Below are 17,493 nucleotides of genomic sequence, written 5' to 3'. Positions count from 1 at the left end.
AATCAGCATTGCCCTATCCACATCCCTGCTGCTCAAAGCAGAGGAGAAGGCAATTGTTCAATTCATACAGACGCGTGAAGAATTTTGTGTCAAGCCGATTCATGTTGCAGCATACATGCTGGACCCAAAGCATGTTGGGAGACCAATACTTTCTGGAGAACAGATCAACAGCGCTTACAGTGTAATTTCTACCTTCTCACGCCACCTCAATCTGGACGTGGGCAAAGTTCTGGGAAGTCTGGCAAAGTTCTCTACCAAGCAAGGTCTTTGGAATGGGGACAGGATATGGGAATCATGCAAGCATATCAGTGCACATACCTGGTGGAAGGGGCTTTGTGCATCTGAAGCCCTGTCACCCATTGCATCGGTGATACTCCAAATCCCACCTTCATCAGCGGCCTCTGAACGAAACTGGTCACTTTTTGGGAATACACATACAAAGGTGTGCAACAGGCTGACTAACAAGAGAGTGGATAAACTGGTGGCTATCCGGGCGAACCTACAACTTATTGAGCCAGATACAGAAGTGTCCACCACACAGCTAGACAGTGACACAGAGGAGGAAATGGACAAGTCAGAGCCAGAGTCAGAGAATCAGGAGGAGCAATGAGGAGTAGAAGACTCAGAAGACTCATGAGTAGAAGACTCAAAGGGACAAAATAAGGACAAATTACAGGCTAAATAAGCTGACGCTCATTTTATTTTATTTTAGATGGGTCTTTTTTGTGGGGGTTCAATAAAGTTCAAAATTATAACCTAAATAAAGTTTTGAAAGCCTATTTTTATTTGAATGGAACAGTATGTCTATTTTGATGACAAAGATAATATAAGGGTCAGAGACAAAAACCATCAGTGTGCAAAAAAACTCAAAATTCCCATAAATTCCCGGAAATTCCCATGGACAGTTTCCTCTTTTAAAAATTCCCGGAATTTTGCAACCCTAATCACAGCCCCAGGACATTGCTGCAGGAGTTCCTCAGGGCAGTGTCCTAGGCCCAACCATCTTCAGCTGCTTCATCAATGACCTTCCCTCCATCATGAGGTCAGAAGAAGGGATGTTCGCTGATGACTGCACAGTGTTCAGTGCCATTCGCAACTCCTCAGATAATGAAGCAGTCCATGCCTGCATGCAGCAAGACCTGGACGACATTCAGGCTTGGGCTGATAAGTGGCAAGTAACAGTCGCACCACACAAGTGCCAGGCAATGACTATCTCCAACAAGCCCCATGGCAATCAACGGCATTACCATCGCCAAATCCCCCACCATCAACATGCTGGGGGTCACCATTGACCAAAAACTTAACTGGACCAGCCACATAAATACTGTGGCCACAAGAGCAGGTCAGAGGCTGGGTATTCTGTAGCGAGTGTCTCACCTCCCACAAAAAGAAGTAGATGCTAGCTCAGTTACTAATTTTACATCTGAGATCGATAGCCAAGGATATTAAAGGATATGGAGCCAAAGCGGGTGGATGGAGTTAGGATTCAGATTAACCATGATCTCATTGAATGGCGAAACAGGCTCGAGGAGCTGAATGGCCGACTCCTGTTCCTATGTATCTCTGAATACACTAGCTTATGCCCAGCAGGGATGCTTTAACCTGGGAAATTTTAAGACATTATAAACTAGTTAATTTTAAACAGTGATGCACTAGCACTAATGAAAATTGAACATTAACATTAGCTTTTGTTTATCTCACTGAATTGAACGTCTGGAATCTCAGTAAACTGTATAAAATGAAATATTTAAACAATGTAATACCTGGCGTTCAAGGCACACCTTTGTTCACTTTATTGTGCTCCCTAAATACTTCACTATGAGTTAGAAGGATTTTAGCAAAATATCAACTGTGTCCTGGCCAATATTTATCCCTCAACCAACATAACAAAAACAGATTATCTGGTCATTATCACATTGCTGTTTGTGGGACCTTGCTGTGCGCAAATTGGCTGTGACGTTTCCCACATTACAACAGTGACTCCACTTCAAAAAGTACTTCATTGGCTGTAAAGCGCTTTGAGACATCCAGTGGTCGTGAAAGGTGCTACATAAATGCAAGTCTTTCTTTCTAAAATAAAAACAAGACCAATGAATTCTCCAGATGTTATGTTATTTTTTCTCTCTCAAACACTACTTACATTAGACTGGTACCAGAGAGAGAAGTGGTTATGACCCTTTTCTTCCTTTTTTGTGGTTTTCCTACACATTATCTTGGAGCATAGCAGTTCCCATAATCACTATGCATGGAGTGCCTTGCTGGGTACAGGATCAATGTAGTGTATATGGTAGTAATGTGCTAGTTTTTCAAGAACTGGATTTTTAATTTGTTGTATGAAGTGCACTTATGTTTTGGTTCCATCGTTACACTGCTGTCACAGAATAGATTATAATACTTTCAAAAATAGGCACCAAATTTTTGCCATTGCAAAATAGTTACTTTATTTTTCAATCTCAAAGGCATATTGAAGTAATGAAATGTAATTTGGAACATAAAGCAATCAGATCAATCTTTCAGTGATTGCAGATAAAAGTTACTTATAAAAAAATGGCACTAACACTCGGCGCATTTTCTTTGCACTAAAGTTTTAATTTCAGATACACAAATCTGGATAAGATCAATACCATATACTTTTAATTTATATTTTTATATCATAACATTCTAATAAAAAGAACATGACACAAACTTTTCCTAATTTCTTCAGATAATAAATTTTGAAATTCAGTTTATATTTTGGCCTTGTTGAGAGGGATCTGAATAAAAATGATACACCAACTGCAAAGATATTTGCTATTTTATTACATTCCCACTCAAATCACATGGAAATATTTTTGCTAAATTTTAGTTTTTTTGAGCATGTTGGTCTCTCCTGATAGGATCAAAATCTGAAACGTATCTCCTTTTGTGCACTGAAACAGGAAAGAAATTGCTGGTACTGCAGGATTTAATGATAAATTTCATACCTAATGAGTACCTCTTACATGCTAGTTAGCATAAAAGGAAGTGGTTTGTGTTTCTCAAAATGTCTGAAATTGAGACATGGAGTTTTTACTGAAATCTTTAATTGGGTTTTACATTTTGGTGTTGGTTTTTGACCAGGGTGAAATCATGGACCCTCAACTTCAAAATAAAGCATGCTGACACAACCACAAAGGTTACAGTTTCTGAAAAAGAGAACATGCATTTGCCATTGCTGGAACTTGACTATTCAAGTGAAAACAACTGAAGAGAGAACACCCAGTAAAGGTGAACCAATTGTAATGTTGTGTAAATAAGACAAATGAGGTCTGCGTGAAGCTCATAATCGACTGAATAAATCTTTCCTTTTTACTGGGTGTCTGCCTTGCCTCATTATAGCACTCCTCTTCATTACTGTTTATGTCTAACCCTCTTTAACAGGCTTGGGCCCTCTGAGTATACCAAAGGATAAAATGTGATGTCTCTCCTTTCCTTTCAATTACCTGACACAGTCACTTCTGAATGAAGACTACTGCATCCCTTGATAGAGACTGTGAATATAATCATGCTTCTTGTGACAACAAGAGAGGTACCTCACAGACTAGCCCCTTGAGAAAGCTTTTTTCAGTTTTCACCAGAACGGCTGTGTCTACTGCGTTAAGGAATGGTACAGCAGCAGGTCCCAGAGACGTGCATATGGACTCAAGGGAAAGAATGGATTTATGTCGTATCAGAAACACAGTGTACAGGACACAATTGTACATTTATTATTTATCACTTTATAGTCCCCAACAGAGAAGACAAGAGTCCCTTGACAATGAGTGCTCTCTTCAGACAGCGTTGGGTAGGCTAGTGACTACAACACTGACAGTAAATAAGCACCAGCTGCAGTGAATATTTTATACAAAAGTTAGCATTTGTGTTTTACTGAGTCTTATCCTTCTCTATAAGATGGTGGTTCGGAAAAAGAAAGGCTAATGGGGTAGTTAACAGTTCAAAGTGCAGCTTTTTCTACCCAGAAATGTCAAATGTTTTGATTGTATATGTGGATGTAGCAGATGTATTCAATACAGGGGCTTTCCTTGCCCTTGGGCAGTGACAATATGTCCATTCTACTGTATGCAATTACAGAATCAATAAAACATCCCTTTGAAAGTCACTGGACTAGTGCCGACATGCAGGCAGTAGTCATACTGACATTTCAATGCTACTGTTATTACCAGCGTCAAACATATTTTGTAACAAATATCAAAATATAGTTACACCCTGAGATCAAACCACAAGACCGTGTTTGTTCACTGAAAGAACATAAGTGTGTAGTAAACAACCTGCTCAAGATGTATTAGGGGAAATCAGTTTTTCCACAGGCCACATTTTATGACTGAGTTTTAAACTGATGATTCTAGCAAGTAAAATTAATGTTCTAAAACAGAACTTAAAGCCAGTGTCTGCCTTAAAAGGGGTTTTAAGCTCCATTCTGCCATTTTAGATTTAACACTAATGTAGCATGTATGTACACAAACTGGTAATATTGTGATCCCATTTTATAACATATTGTTAAATCTAAATTCCGAATCACAACCATCCACAAATTACAAACCCCACAAATTTTAGAGGAGATAAAAGTTGCTACACAGGTGCAACTTATACACTAACATTTACATTCTCAAAGTCCGTCTAGACAAAATCAAGTGGACTAATTCTATATACCTAATATACCCACTTCACTTTGGGTCTCAGTTTCACATTCAGCAAAGCAAATTTCAAATCACTGATCAAGCCAGGCTGAAGCACTGTACCTTACCACAGTACCACTAACATTAACTGGACCTATTTGGCAAACTATCTATTGTTTTTACGAGGTAATAGGGGTGTAGTTTGCAAGTCTCTACAAACAATAAGACCATGTACTTCAAACAGTTAAATCAAGTTTGCCCAGTACTTTTAAGGTTTATAGTTCAGGGGGTAAAAATTAGGTGCTACCTTCACCGGGGCGCTAGTTTTAGCGCCCCGAAAAGGTTAGCACCCCCGCGGCCACTTTTCCCAGGTAGCGCACCGAGAGGGAGGAGGGGCGCTACTGGAAGCGCCCCGCGTCCCTCTTGGGGCGCTGCGAGCCAATATCGTGGCGCTACATGCCGCAGCACAGCCGTGGTACTGCAGGCCTTCCTCCCAGGATCGGGAATGCCGGCAAACGAGCCCGGTACTCAAGAGGGCTGCCGAGCTCATGGAGAGCAGCCGGCACCCCTCGAGGGGAGGCTTCACGGGGGCCAGGGGCAGCAACGGGGGCAGGTGCTGGCAGGCGGCCAGCAACAAAAATGGCCTCCCCCCCACCTCCCCTTTAACTAGCACCGCCCCAGCTGCAGGTAGGCCCCCCTGACCCCGGCGGACATAGCGTCCGCCGGTAAGTGGGGGGGCGCCACCCAATATTACAGCCGGGGCGCTGCGCTAACAGTTAGCGCTGCCGCTAACCTCCCACTGAATTTTGCAGGAGGCGTTAGCGGCACCACGCCCAGGCGCCAGTTGATTTGCGCCCCGTTAGCACCCTCTAACAGGAGGCGCAAATCAACCAAATTTAGCCCCCAAGGTATCTTATTCATCAACAATGGATTACATGTTTGCTATAAACCAAAGTTGCAAATATTTTGGATACTTGAGGCTTTTCTCCCCACATTGCCAGAAATTGATTCAGGTTGTCACATGTAAAGTTTTGCTCATTTCCATTGCATGACTTCTGACACACAAGTTGCAAAGGCAGGTGCGAAATGCTTGGGTTAAAGAGCTGCACTCATGTGTTTCCACTTTCTCCAATTAGATGCCTATTTTCACTTGATAAAATTTATTCTCATAAAATTAGTATCTTGAGGCACAGCCTATCCATTACTATGACCACAAAAAGGGACACTTCAAATACAATACAATCACAATTTTTCACTATTTTGTTGCAGAGTGAGTTCTTGAGTTGTACTTTTGAGTTTCCAAAATGGTGCTGATGTCTACATTTAAAGTACAAGCCAATAGTCGAAGCATGAGCTAAGAGGTTTTTTACCAAACAATTTTCTCTCCTTCTGCCCTGAAGGTGCTGACTAACATTAGTGTGTGATCTCTCCTGGTGCTGGTAGCCCCTAGTAGTTTGCTAAAGTGAACATTCTTTATGTGGGTGCCTAAAGAGTGAATGTTGGCGTGCTGTTTGACCAGCAGAGGCTCAATGCTGCTTTCATCTCAAATCCACACAAGCTGTCATCAGCAGCGATCCAGCTAATTTTCCTCCTCTCCTTAACTCACGATGCTGAGAACTAAATATTGTATCCCCACTTGCATCCCAGCTAATATCAGCCACCTTAGTACAGGGTGAAAGTCAAATCTTGGAATTTCCTGGTATATATAGCTAGCTATCAGGCTAGCATTTACCTACTTATGGCAGTGCATTTACTTACTTAACCATCAGTGTAGCTCATTAACATTAGTGAACAAAAAATGTTGTTCAAAATCTCAAATAACCGATTTCAGGATGTCAGGAAAGCAGTACTGTGGAAAAGGTGGCGGAAGCTGAACAAATGAATTGCTACTGAATCTAATGGCACCCATGTTTATAAGTACAATTTGATCCAATCAATGTGAGGGAGACATTTCTAGAACCATGTGCTATTTAACATCAGCGAGATCATGGACAAGCCAGCTGTTTAAAGCAAACAGCTGGGTAATTCCTGCATCAACAACCCATTTCGATGTGAATACTATAGGGTAGATTTTATGACTGTGCACCAGGAGCACATAGTGGGAGTTCAGATACAAGGTCAGTGGGCTCCACAGGATTTTAGATCCATTCATATTAATGGATGGAAAATCTTGCTGTGCCCAATGGCCTCCACACCCAAATTCCTGTTACTGCATAGATGGCGCACGATGCTCTGCACTGGGATTGTAAATCTACTCTTATACGTAACCAACTGAGACAAACCATTGTCTGCCCCTTAAACTTCAAAAATTGTACTTCTAGCTCATCTGATGTTTCAGTGAGATTATCCAGTAAACAGTTCAGCTCTATAGACCAGGCAGGTCCCAGGTTTGATCCATGGTCTGTGTTGAGGTTGTTGATTTTAATCAAGGCAGAGATAGGAGTGCCAAATTTGGCCTCAGTGCTCTTGGGGTAAAGAAGCGAAAAGCAGACAGAATTCTTGCTTTTGTTGGGTTATCCAACACCCGTGCTAAAAATGTGTCAACACTCGCTATCCAAGTTATGATTAAGGAGCACTTAGGAACATAGGAACAGGAGCAGGCCATTAAGCCCCTCGAGCCTGTTCCACCATTCAATGAGATCATGGCTGATCTGCGACCTAACTCCATATATCCCTTAATACCTTCGGTTAACAAGAATCGATCAATCTCATATTTAAAATTTGTGGAGGAGAGTTCCGAACTTCTACCACGCTTTGCGTGTAGAAGTGTTTCCTAATTTCACTCTTGAAAGGTGTGGCTCTAATTTTTAGACTATGCCCCCTAGTCCTAGAATCTTCAACCAGCGGAAATAGTTTCTCTCAATCTACCCTATCTGTTCCCCTTAATATCTTGAAAACTTCGATCAGATCACTCCCTTAACCATCTAAATTCTAGGGAAGACAACCTTAATTTGTGTAATCTCGCCTCGTAATTTAACCCTTGGAGTCCGAGTATCATTCTGGTAAACCTACGATGCACTCCCTCCAAGGCCAGTATATCCTTCCTAAGGTGTGGTGCCCAGACTGCTCACAGTACTCCAGGTGTGGTCTAACCAGGAATGAAAACAGAACATGCTGGAAATACTCAGCAGTTCAGGCAGCATCAGTAGGGAGAGAAACAGAGTTAATATTTCAGGTCGATGACCCTTCATCAGAACTGCAAAAATTTGAAGATGTAACAGGTTTTTAAGCAAGTGTAGGGGCAGGGAGAGGAGGGAGGGGAGGAAAGAACAAAGGGCTAGATTTTCAGTATAGACAGTTTTGGGGCGCTAACCTTAGCGCCCGCCCGAAGTTAGCGCCCGCCCCAAAGTAGCGCCCCGTTGCCGGAAATTCAGTGGCTTCGCCCTAAGAGAGTGGTGGAGCGCTAAAAGAGGCGTTCCACTCCTACCTTTAGGCGCTAAGCCGGCGGTCCAGAGGGATAGCGCCCAGGCGGGGCGCAGCACGGGTGCGGTCATTTTTGCACTGACAGCAGACCCCGTGGTGCCGACCAGCTCTTAAAGGGGGAAGGGACGAATTGGTCTGCTGCCACGCCCTGCACACTGCAGCCTTGCAAAGAGGCCTCAACACTGCTGCTCAGCCCCAGGGAGTCATGGCAACGCCAGAGAAGGCCCGTCAGCGTGCCCTGCGCTTCTCAGAGGGTGATCTGGACATAATGGTCACAGCTCTGGAGGTGAGGCGCAAGATCTTGTTTCCAGAGAGTGGGAGGAATCCAACCCACCATGACTACACCAAAGCCTGGAAGCAGATCGCCCAGAGGGTGACGTTCACCGGCGAGGCCCCCAGGACCCACAAACAATGCCGTAAAAAATACAACGATCTGACCAGGATTGTGAAGGTGAGTAGCCTTTCCAGTCTCCTCCTCATTCTTGCATGTACACCTGACATGATGGGCAAAGGGAGCTGAAAGTCCTATTGGCCAGCCCTCAGCCAGCAGCATTGGGACAGTCATGAGCATCAAATGGCCATTCGGCACTCTACACTTTGGCCAAGCTATTCCACCATGGGAGGCAGTGCACAGTACATCAGGGCTTCACTCTGTCCAAGCTATTCCACCATGGGAGGCAGTGCACAGTACATCAGGGCTTCACTCTGTCCAAGCTATTCCACCATGGGAGGCAGTGCACAGTACATCAGGGCTTCACTCTGTCCAAGCTATTCCACCATGGGAGGCAGTGCACAGTACATCAGGGCTTCACTCTGTCCAAGCTATTCCACCATGGGAGGCAGCGCACACTACATCAGGGCTTCACTCTGTCCAAGCTATTCCACCATGGGAGGCAGTGCACACTACATCAGGGCTTCACTGCGCACTTACAGCCCGTCCTTTCTCTTGCAGGCTAAAGTAGCGTTTAATCACCAGGCCCGTGCCAGGGGTGGCCGCGCCAAGCTGCAGAAGCTCACTCGGCTGGAGGAGCGCGTGTGTGTGCTCATGGGAGCCCGTGTGATTGTCCCCACAGCGTGCGGTGTATCCGACCCTCCACTGCCCGGCAATGGTAAGGACCTCGCCTTTTGGCCCTCTCGCGTCGCACTGGCCCATCCGAGCTACCTCCTTTGCCACTGTCCCACCAATGCGCTGAATCCCACCAGTCCTAACTCCCTCGCTGACGCCGTCTCCTCACTCTGAAGCTACTCTTGTGCATTCCTGCTTTCAGCTGGTGACGACCAGGACCCTGAAGCTGCCAGTGACAGCACCTCCGACCAGGAGGAGGAGGAGGAGCAAGCCGGACCTTCGGGGGAACAGTCACATCCCGCAGGAGAGGAGGAAATGCTTGACACCTCCTCACTGGACGAGTGCCTGGAGGAACTGTCGCAGGGCAATGCAGCTTCTGGGACCAGTGGCGTCCAGCCACCCAGCAGCCGTGCGCGTGGCCCGCGGCCTTCCCCCCAAAGGGGGGAAGGATCAGAGGGGAGTGCTGCTGCTCGGCACACTCGCCGTCACCAACGCGGCAAGGGTCCCCTAGTTCGGCCCCCTCCTCCCCAGCGGGAGAGTCACGACTCCAGTCCGGACACCTTCACTTCGGAGGAGGTGCGGAAGCTGGATAAGATGGCCGACGACTCGGACCGGCGCCACACGGAGCTCATGAGCGTGGTGGGGCGCATGCCTGAGGCCATCGAGTCGCTGGCGACCAGTGTGCGCGAGTTCGGGACAGCAACTGCCACGAGTGGCCGCATGCTGACTGATGCCGTCAAGACCCTGGCGGATGTGATGCGCGCGCACACCAGGACCACAGGGCCACTCACTGCTGCCACACGCGCTGTCTCAGGCAGGCATCGCCAGGGCAGGCGCCGCACCATCCCAGCAAGCCGCCCGTCGGCTGATTGCTGCGGATCCTGCAGTGCGGGCCCGGCCGAGTGCCACCGCGCCACAGCACCAGCCAGCGCATCCCAGACGCCAGCTGGCCCACATTGCGCCATCCGTCGCCGCCATTCCCCCTCTGGGGCGTCAAGGGCAAGCGGCTGCAGCTGATGGTGGCCAGGCTCAGGTGCGCCACTCAGCAGACGGCCCCTCGAGGCCCAAACGCCGTGTAGGCCGCCCCCCAGCGGCATCTGGCGGAAGGGCATCTGAGCCTCAGGCGCCTTCCCCCAGCCTCGCAGCAGCCACTGGGCAGAGCTTGCGAAGGAGCAGCAGGCCGGGCAGGGGAGGCAAAATGCTGGCCAAGGTCTCGCCCTCGCGGGCCACTCAGTAGAGGGTGTGGGCAGCTTTCCTTTAATATGGCGGTGGCCATCTTTATTTTGCCCATGGTTGTGCTTTTGGAGGGCTTATTTTTTGCGTTAGGCCGACGTTGAGGCCCGGTTTGAATAAAGGTGGAGTGGCTCCTCCCCAGTTTGTGGGAGTGAGTCGTTTGTTGGGCTTTTTGTGGGGCCCGTTTATTGTTTTTGGGGATTCATGTGGGAAGGGCTTTTCATTTTTGTGAAATAAAAAATTATCTTTATTCATGCAGTCTCCATGGTTGTTCTTCTTAGTGTTTGTTGGCTTCGCCGGCTGAGGGCTTGCGGAGCGGCTGCATTCATCTTCCCTCATGGCCCCTGGCCATTCCCTGACAGGGGGCTTAGAAGTACCGTGTAATAAGGTGGCGTCGTGCGGCCCTTGGCCCTGGTCGCTCCCTCCTGGGAACGTACTCCTGCTCCTCCTCCTCCTCCTCCTCCTCATGCTCCTCCTGCTCCTCCTCCTGAGGTGCTGGTCCAACGTCAGGTGGCAGTGCCTGAGTCCTGCGGATAGCCAGGTTGTGTAGCATGCAGCAAACCACCACAAATTGGGAGACCCGGTCCGGCGAATACTGGAGAGCTCCTCCGGAGCGATCAAGGCAGCGGAACCGCTGCTTGAGGACCCCAATAGTTAGCTCGATGATGTTGCGGGTGGTTTGATGGCTCTCGTTGTAGGCCTCTTCAGCAGCGGTCCTGGGCGCGCGGAGCGGGGTCATGAGCCAGGTGCACAAAGGATAGCCTTTGTCCCCGATGAGCCATCCTCTTGGGGGAGGCTGTGCCTGGAACATGTCATGCACAGTACTCTGCCGCAGGATAAAGGCATCGTGGCTGCTGCCTGGGAAGCTGGCATTGACTGCCATGATGCGCTGCTTGTGGTCACATACCAGCTGCACATTCAGAGAATGGTAGCCCTTCCTGTTGCGATACTGCTCGCCATGCTCCAGAGGGGCCCGCAAAGCCACATGCGTACAGTCAATGGCGCCCTGCACCAAGGGGAATTCCCCGAGTCTGGCAAATCCCAATGCGCGCTGATGCTGGCTCTCGAGGGCCATGGGGAAGGAGATGAATTGGCTTCTCCTTCTGAACAGTGCTTCGGTCACGTGGCGGATGCAGCGATGCGCGCCATACTGGGAGATGTTTGCTATGTCCCCAGCAGCGTATTGGAAGGAGCCGGTGGCATAGAAGTTCAATGCCACCGTCACCTTCACTTCCACCGACAGAGACGTCCTGCACCTGAGCTTTGGCCGCAGATCTCGGCGAAGCAGGTGGCAGATCTCTGCAATCACCTCCTTTCGGAATCGGAGCCTTCTAACACATCGCGCGGCACTCATGTTTAGGTAGGAGCGCTGCTGGCGGTATAGCCTGACTGGGTAAGGCCTACGTGGCCGACGCCTGTAGCCCCCTCTGCCTCTAGCCAGGGCTGCCCCTCTCACAATGCGTCTGCGAGCCCTACGGACATGGCGCTGCAGCTGCGCGTTGGCACCCCATGCAGCCCCCATCAAATCCTGGCAAACAGTCTAATTTCCAAATGGCCACTTGCAGCGCTATTGCCTGAGTCCAAAAATACCTGGCTCTTGCTGCTTGAAACCAGTTAGCTATCCTCCTTGTTGTGTCTCCAGAAATGCGTTGCACAAGACTGTTTTCTGAAAAAAGGCTGGCCTTTATACTGGAGAGGACGTTCCCTTTAATTAGCGCCCCCCGGGGCCCGCGCTGGTTGTGTTGCGTTCCTTTTTCCAAACGCTCCGGCCGCCCGCCGCACAATGGGGCGGTCCGACTGAAGTTTGCAATCGGGGTGGCCAAAGGGCGTTGCACGAGGATGTGATGTCATTTTCTGCGCGCGCATCCGGGCGGGCGCTAAACTTTGCGCCGGCGCTAACGGGCAACTTAATTTGGGGCGGGGCGCAAACTGCGCTGCGCCCGGGCGCTACACGCATAGCACCCGGAAATCACTTCTCTTAAGGCGCTAACTGCTGGCGCAAGCGACTGAAAATCTAGCCCAAAGGGTCTAACCAGGGTTTTGTATAGCTGCCGCATAACTTCTACCCCCTTGTATTCTAGTCCTCTAGATATAAAGGCCAGCATCCCACTAGCCTTTTTGATTATTTTCTGTACCTGTTCATGACATTTTAATGATCTATGTACCTGGAGCCCCAAGTCTCTTTGGACCTCCACTGCTTTTAGCTTTTCACCATTTAGAAAGTACCCTGTTTTATCCTTTTTAGGTCCAAAGTGGATGACCTCACATTTGCCTACATTGAAATCCATTTGTCACAGTTTTACCCATTCACTTAATCTATCAATATCCCTTTGTAATGTTATGCTTTCATCTACACTGCCTACAATGCCATCCACCCTTATATGTAACCAACTGAGACAAACCGCTGAGCAATGTACTGGAGTGTAAGAGACGTTGTGGAAACATACACCAGCAAAGGGACCTCAAGGTGTTTTGAGGAGAGAAGGGAGAGAAGATTGGTGATTTAAAAAATGTACTTCTGCACACGGGTAACATTATAATCAATATCAACAATGATAACAATAACTCTTAGGTCCATAGTCATGCATTTTATTGCATATACCAGTATTAAAATTGTGCAGGTATTAGATGTCAAAGCACAGGCTCACCAGGAGACTGCTATAGAATTGATTTAAAGTTCAAACTTCCACTCAATAACTGATATTTAAGGTAGTCCAGATACTACCAATACTAGACTTGGATCATTGGAGAGCAAACAAAACACACAAAAGACTTAAAATTACAAAAATGAATGGCTGTATTTTTTAACTGGTCCATAATAGCTTTTTTAAATTAAATATCTAAAGGAGACATCTCAACAAAAACTTTTCTCCAGGTACATTTCAATCGCAGAATGAAAGTTACATAATCACAAAGAAAAATATGTTTCTGGCTACATCAGAAACTGAGAGTGAACAGCCTCATACTATACCAGATTACACACAGGTTAAAATAAATGCTGTATGTGAAAATACTTTTCTGAAAAAAAATTATGAGTAGTAATTTTTCACATTGACAAAGTCCAAATTTTATCATGTAGCATTGCATAATATTAGTTAAAACAAAAGGTATTTTCCTTCTAAGCAGTATACAGCCTAGAGTTCTTTCTGGGTCCGCTGCACTGTCACTAACTACAGTCTATGGCACCCATGAACAAACCCTACAACAAGCCCAGGCCAAGTAAGATGATTAGCTAATTATTCTTGCTTTCTGAAAAGTATTGAATACTTTATATTTCTTTGGCTTACAGTTATGAATAGTTTTTTAAAAATCTGTTAATGGTAATACCGTGACTATCTCTGAAGCTACCCAATTTGAATCTTAAACTTTCTGCAGCTATTTTAATAATAGCCAGCAGCAAATTCAAGATGCTCACTTCCCACTTTCAACGCCCAAACAATATCTTTGGCACATTTCACTCCTGAATCTGAAGTTGCCTTGATCCTGGCCTTCCAACCCTATAAAGGAACTTCCTATGATGTTGCACTACAAGTGTATTCCAAGCAGAGGCATGTTACACAATACTTTCTCCTGAAAGGCTGTGGCCTTAGCAATCAGGTTGCTTTTTAAAAAAAAAAATGATCAAACCAGGGGGTGGGGACAGCACATCCTGCGTGAAACCGCATCCTGCACAGCATCACCACGATTCACTGTAAATAAATACTCTTGTAGCAGAGCTTCCGTCAACTGTCACTGCATTGACTGTAATCACCTTCAAGTCCAAACAGGAAAGTACAGAAAAGCAAGTGAGATGGCAGATACGGGGTTTAATTTGCTTTTCACTGCAGTTTTCATTGGTGGTGTGTTTCCGATTCTCCTGGCTGCCAGCTGCCTGGAATCACTCCTGGACCTGGGTCTTTCCTGTTAACCTTCATAATTTCTCTGTCATAACAGCATTATTATGGGTGAGCCCGGCAAAGTGTGCTCCTGTCCAAATGTGGACTCACCCCTTTATTGTTCTCAGTCGCCAAAAAAAATCCGCTGAATGTTTTACCATAAGAAACTCTCCATGAGCAAAACTTTTATAATACTGAAAACATTAGCTCTCCACTGACACTCTAGGCCTGTTCAATTCTGCAATTCAATCAAAACACAATCTGAAAATCCTCTTGTCATCCAGCTCTGCATTCATATGCTCAAGCCTTGTCTAAGGATAACTGCATACAATCTTTCCCCCGAGCGGTGCTTATATTGTTTTATTACAGCTCAATGAGTGTAGTTAAAATTGCATGCAGCTGCTGACTACTGCGGTCTATCTATGTTACGCATGGACACAAGTATTGCCCACCGGGCTTAAAAAATCATTCAGTTACTGGCCTGACAAAAGATTATGTACAGCTCTTTGGAAGGAAGAACATCTTGTATACTACAGCAGGAGCGAGTGATGTTAATGGATCAGCTCCTTTATAAAAGGATTGTGAAAGTCCTATCAAATGTCACTTGAGAATGCTAAATGTTAAACATGTGGCCACCCCACATAAATGCAAAAATAAACCTTAAGACCTGTGCACAGTCTAAGGCAGCTTTAGAACAGGAGGCGGTGAGGTATATTAAGATTCAGAAAAGGTCTTTGTCAGAATCTGCTTTCAGCTTCAAATAATATGAAGTTTAAAATGGAAAAGCAGACACAAAATGTATTTCTGACTGCTAAATATAGGAGATAGGTTTACTTTTTTGAAGTGATTATACCAAATATACACATTCAAGCGAATAAGGGCACAGACACATTTATACTATAAACTCCAAGGCTGGGTTTTCCTTCCCTCCCCCCCCACCCCTCCCACTCTACCCACCCCTACCCCTCCAGAAATGCTTGCTTATGCTCTAAATGTACAACCAAAATTAGTGCTCTTCTGTTACACTACTTCTTGAAAGATATATTTGTAACCAATAATCTCAAATACAGGCAATGCAGAACATGCCTAAACAAGTACAATAATAAAATAGGTGGGTGTGATTTCACTACTTTTTTTTATTTGTTTCGTGAATTAACTATGCCATGCTGTTTTATTCAGTTTTAGGCCAATTCTACAAGCTCAACAGTATACGATATAAAGAAACGTAGTTAAATTTACCCAAATCTCCTTGACAAAAAAACGGAAAAGTTATCAGTGGATTTTTGCAGGGAAAAAAATGACAATGACAACATTTCTAAATGTTAAATGCTTGTTTATCCAAATATTAATTAATTTAAATTGAAAATTACCACAAATGCTTTCAAAATCTCTGGATTATTTGAAAGGAAACACTGTAAATATTCCTTGATTTTAATTTCAGCTCAGAATGGTAAGAAGGTTCTACAGTTTTAAGTCCATACAATATAACAGACACAATAATATTTTCCATGTGTGAAAGCTTTCATTATAGCGGGATTCCAATTATACAGTATATCGGTAATGTTCTGCATGCTGTGTCGCACCAGTGTACTATGCCACCTATTCTATCAGCATTCACATTCTGCTGTTTAACTCAACCCAGTTAAGAACACGAGCTGCAAGTGGTCGTCAGCAATTGATCTTTCTGCTCATTCCACAATTCCCACCACAAATTACCTATGTATAATTATTTTGACACCATAATGAAAAGGAAATGAGATTTGGTCACTGAAGGTTTATCTAATAATACTATTCCTTGCTAGACTTCATAAGACTGACAATCAAAAAGCCTTGCCCGTTTCAGCACAAAAACATTTGATAATTTTTTTTTAGAAGAAACATTATTTATTTCCACAGAGTTGCCATTATCAGGAGGCAATGATAGCTGAATAATGAAAATGAAATCAAGGAATTTTGGTATTTCAAAGCTTTAATTTTTCCTGCTCTCACTTATGACATTTTCTTCCCCTGGAGAGACAAGATAAAGTGCTGTCATAAATGGGTGAATCTCTTGTCAAATGACAGACTTGATTCACCATGGCAACCACAAATCAAGGTGCTAGTGTGAATTAAAGCCCTGCTTAAAAGGTTTTTTGTATTTAAAAATGAATTTCAATCAAACAGATATTGGGTTAAGGCTTACCTTCTTTGTAGTTGTTGACTAAGAAACTGCTTTGCTGTGGTCAGTATTTGTACATTCAGATTGTAGATAACTGTGATAACTGTACCATTGGATATACAGGTAGTCTATTTGTAATTCGGCTATATGTGAGCTGTAATGAATATAGATGATCAGCACTTTTAGCATAATAAATACTGGTTCCTCAAAAAGTAAGGATTTTTTCCCGATTTACAGAAATTATCATATTTTTTCACAAGGTTCATTTTAATAAAAGTTTTATGTTCTTATTTTTTTATTGACAATGCATCTTTCATCAAAATAAATTAGCTTGCCTACAAATTCATTTCATTTTTCCAACCAAAATTATTTTAATTAGTTGCTATATTAAGGTGCAATAAGGTTTTACAGTACAATATTAATTTTGTCTTCTTTATATATCACCATTTTTTCTAATGTAATAACTCATTTTAGTTTATTATCATCAGTTTAAGTTTTAATATATTAAAGTAACATATATATTAAAGTAACATCAAATGCTTAACTATGATGTTAAAGGCAAATACATTTTAAAAATTATTTTAAATATTTTTTCACTTACAATTTTCAAAATACACATTGAAATGGAAATGTGAAATTGCATGAAGCAAAATGCAGACACATTAACTGTAGCACAAAGCTGACATTTTATTTTTGTACAAAAGTTTTAAAACATACACATCAGAATAAGTACCAGTGTGGTCTGTGATTTAACTTTTAAGAATAACTAAACATAAGAAAGAGGAACTAACATCTGTCTTAGTTTTTGTGATGTTTCTGATATGGTGATTGAAAGAGACTTCTCACTGTATGTCGGCTAACAAGTGTCAGCCAATTAAATCACAGCATTCACAGCTATGTGTGCATCTTTTTACTAGTACAGTTCTAATCAGCATGTTCCTCAACTGTTTACCGACACACCTTAGATAGAATTACATAGAAATTACAACATGGAAAAAGGCCGTTCTGCCCACCACATTGATATTTATCCTCCCCCAGATGAGCAATTATGTTAGTATCATGTACCTAATCTATTCCCATATCCCTTTATTCCCCTTTCCTTCA

The 17,493-nt window shown here is 44.5% G+C and overlaps 1 protein-coding gene across 7 annotated transcripts in view; it reads right to left on the bottom strand.

Annotated features, from left to right (window-relative positions):
• The window catches only part of foxp1b (forkhead box P1b), a 581,092-nt gene that overhangs the window by 423,158 nt on the left and 140,441 nt on the right, over positions 1-17,493 (bottom strand). For 5 of the 7 annotated variants that reach the window (XM_086001439.1, XM_086001441.1, XM_086001437.1 and 2 more), the window contains one exon: positions 16,414-16,543. The exons of the other annotated variants lie outside the window; for them this stretch is intronic. The gene's annotated coding sequence lies outside the window, so the exon portion shown is untranslated. The remainder of the gene's footprint in view (positions 1-16,413; positions 16,544-17,493) is intronic. 7 annotated transcript variants of the gene reach the window in all.

The sequence above is a fragment of the Somniosus microcephalus genome, chromosome 11, assembly GCF_052327205.1.
Source record: "Somniosus microcephalus isolate GS21.2 chromosome 11, FLI_Smic_1.0, whole genome shotgun sequence".
NCBI classification, from domain to species: Eukaryota; Metazoa; Chordata; class Chondrichthyes; order Squaliformes; family Somniosidae; genus Somniosus; species Somniosus microcephalus.
Note: the sequence above shows the minus strand (reverse complement) of the source record. Positions and strands in the feature narration are given on the sequence as shown.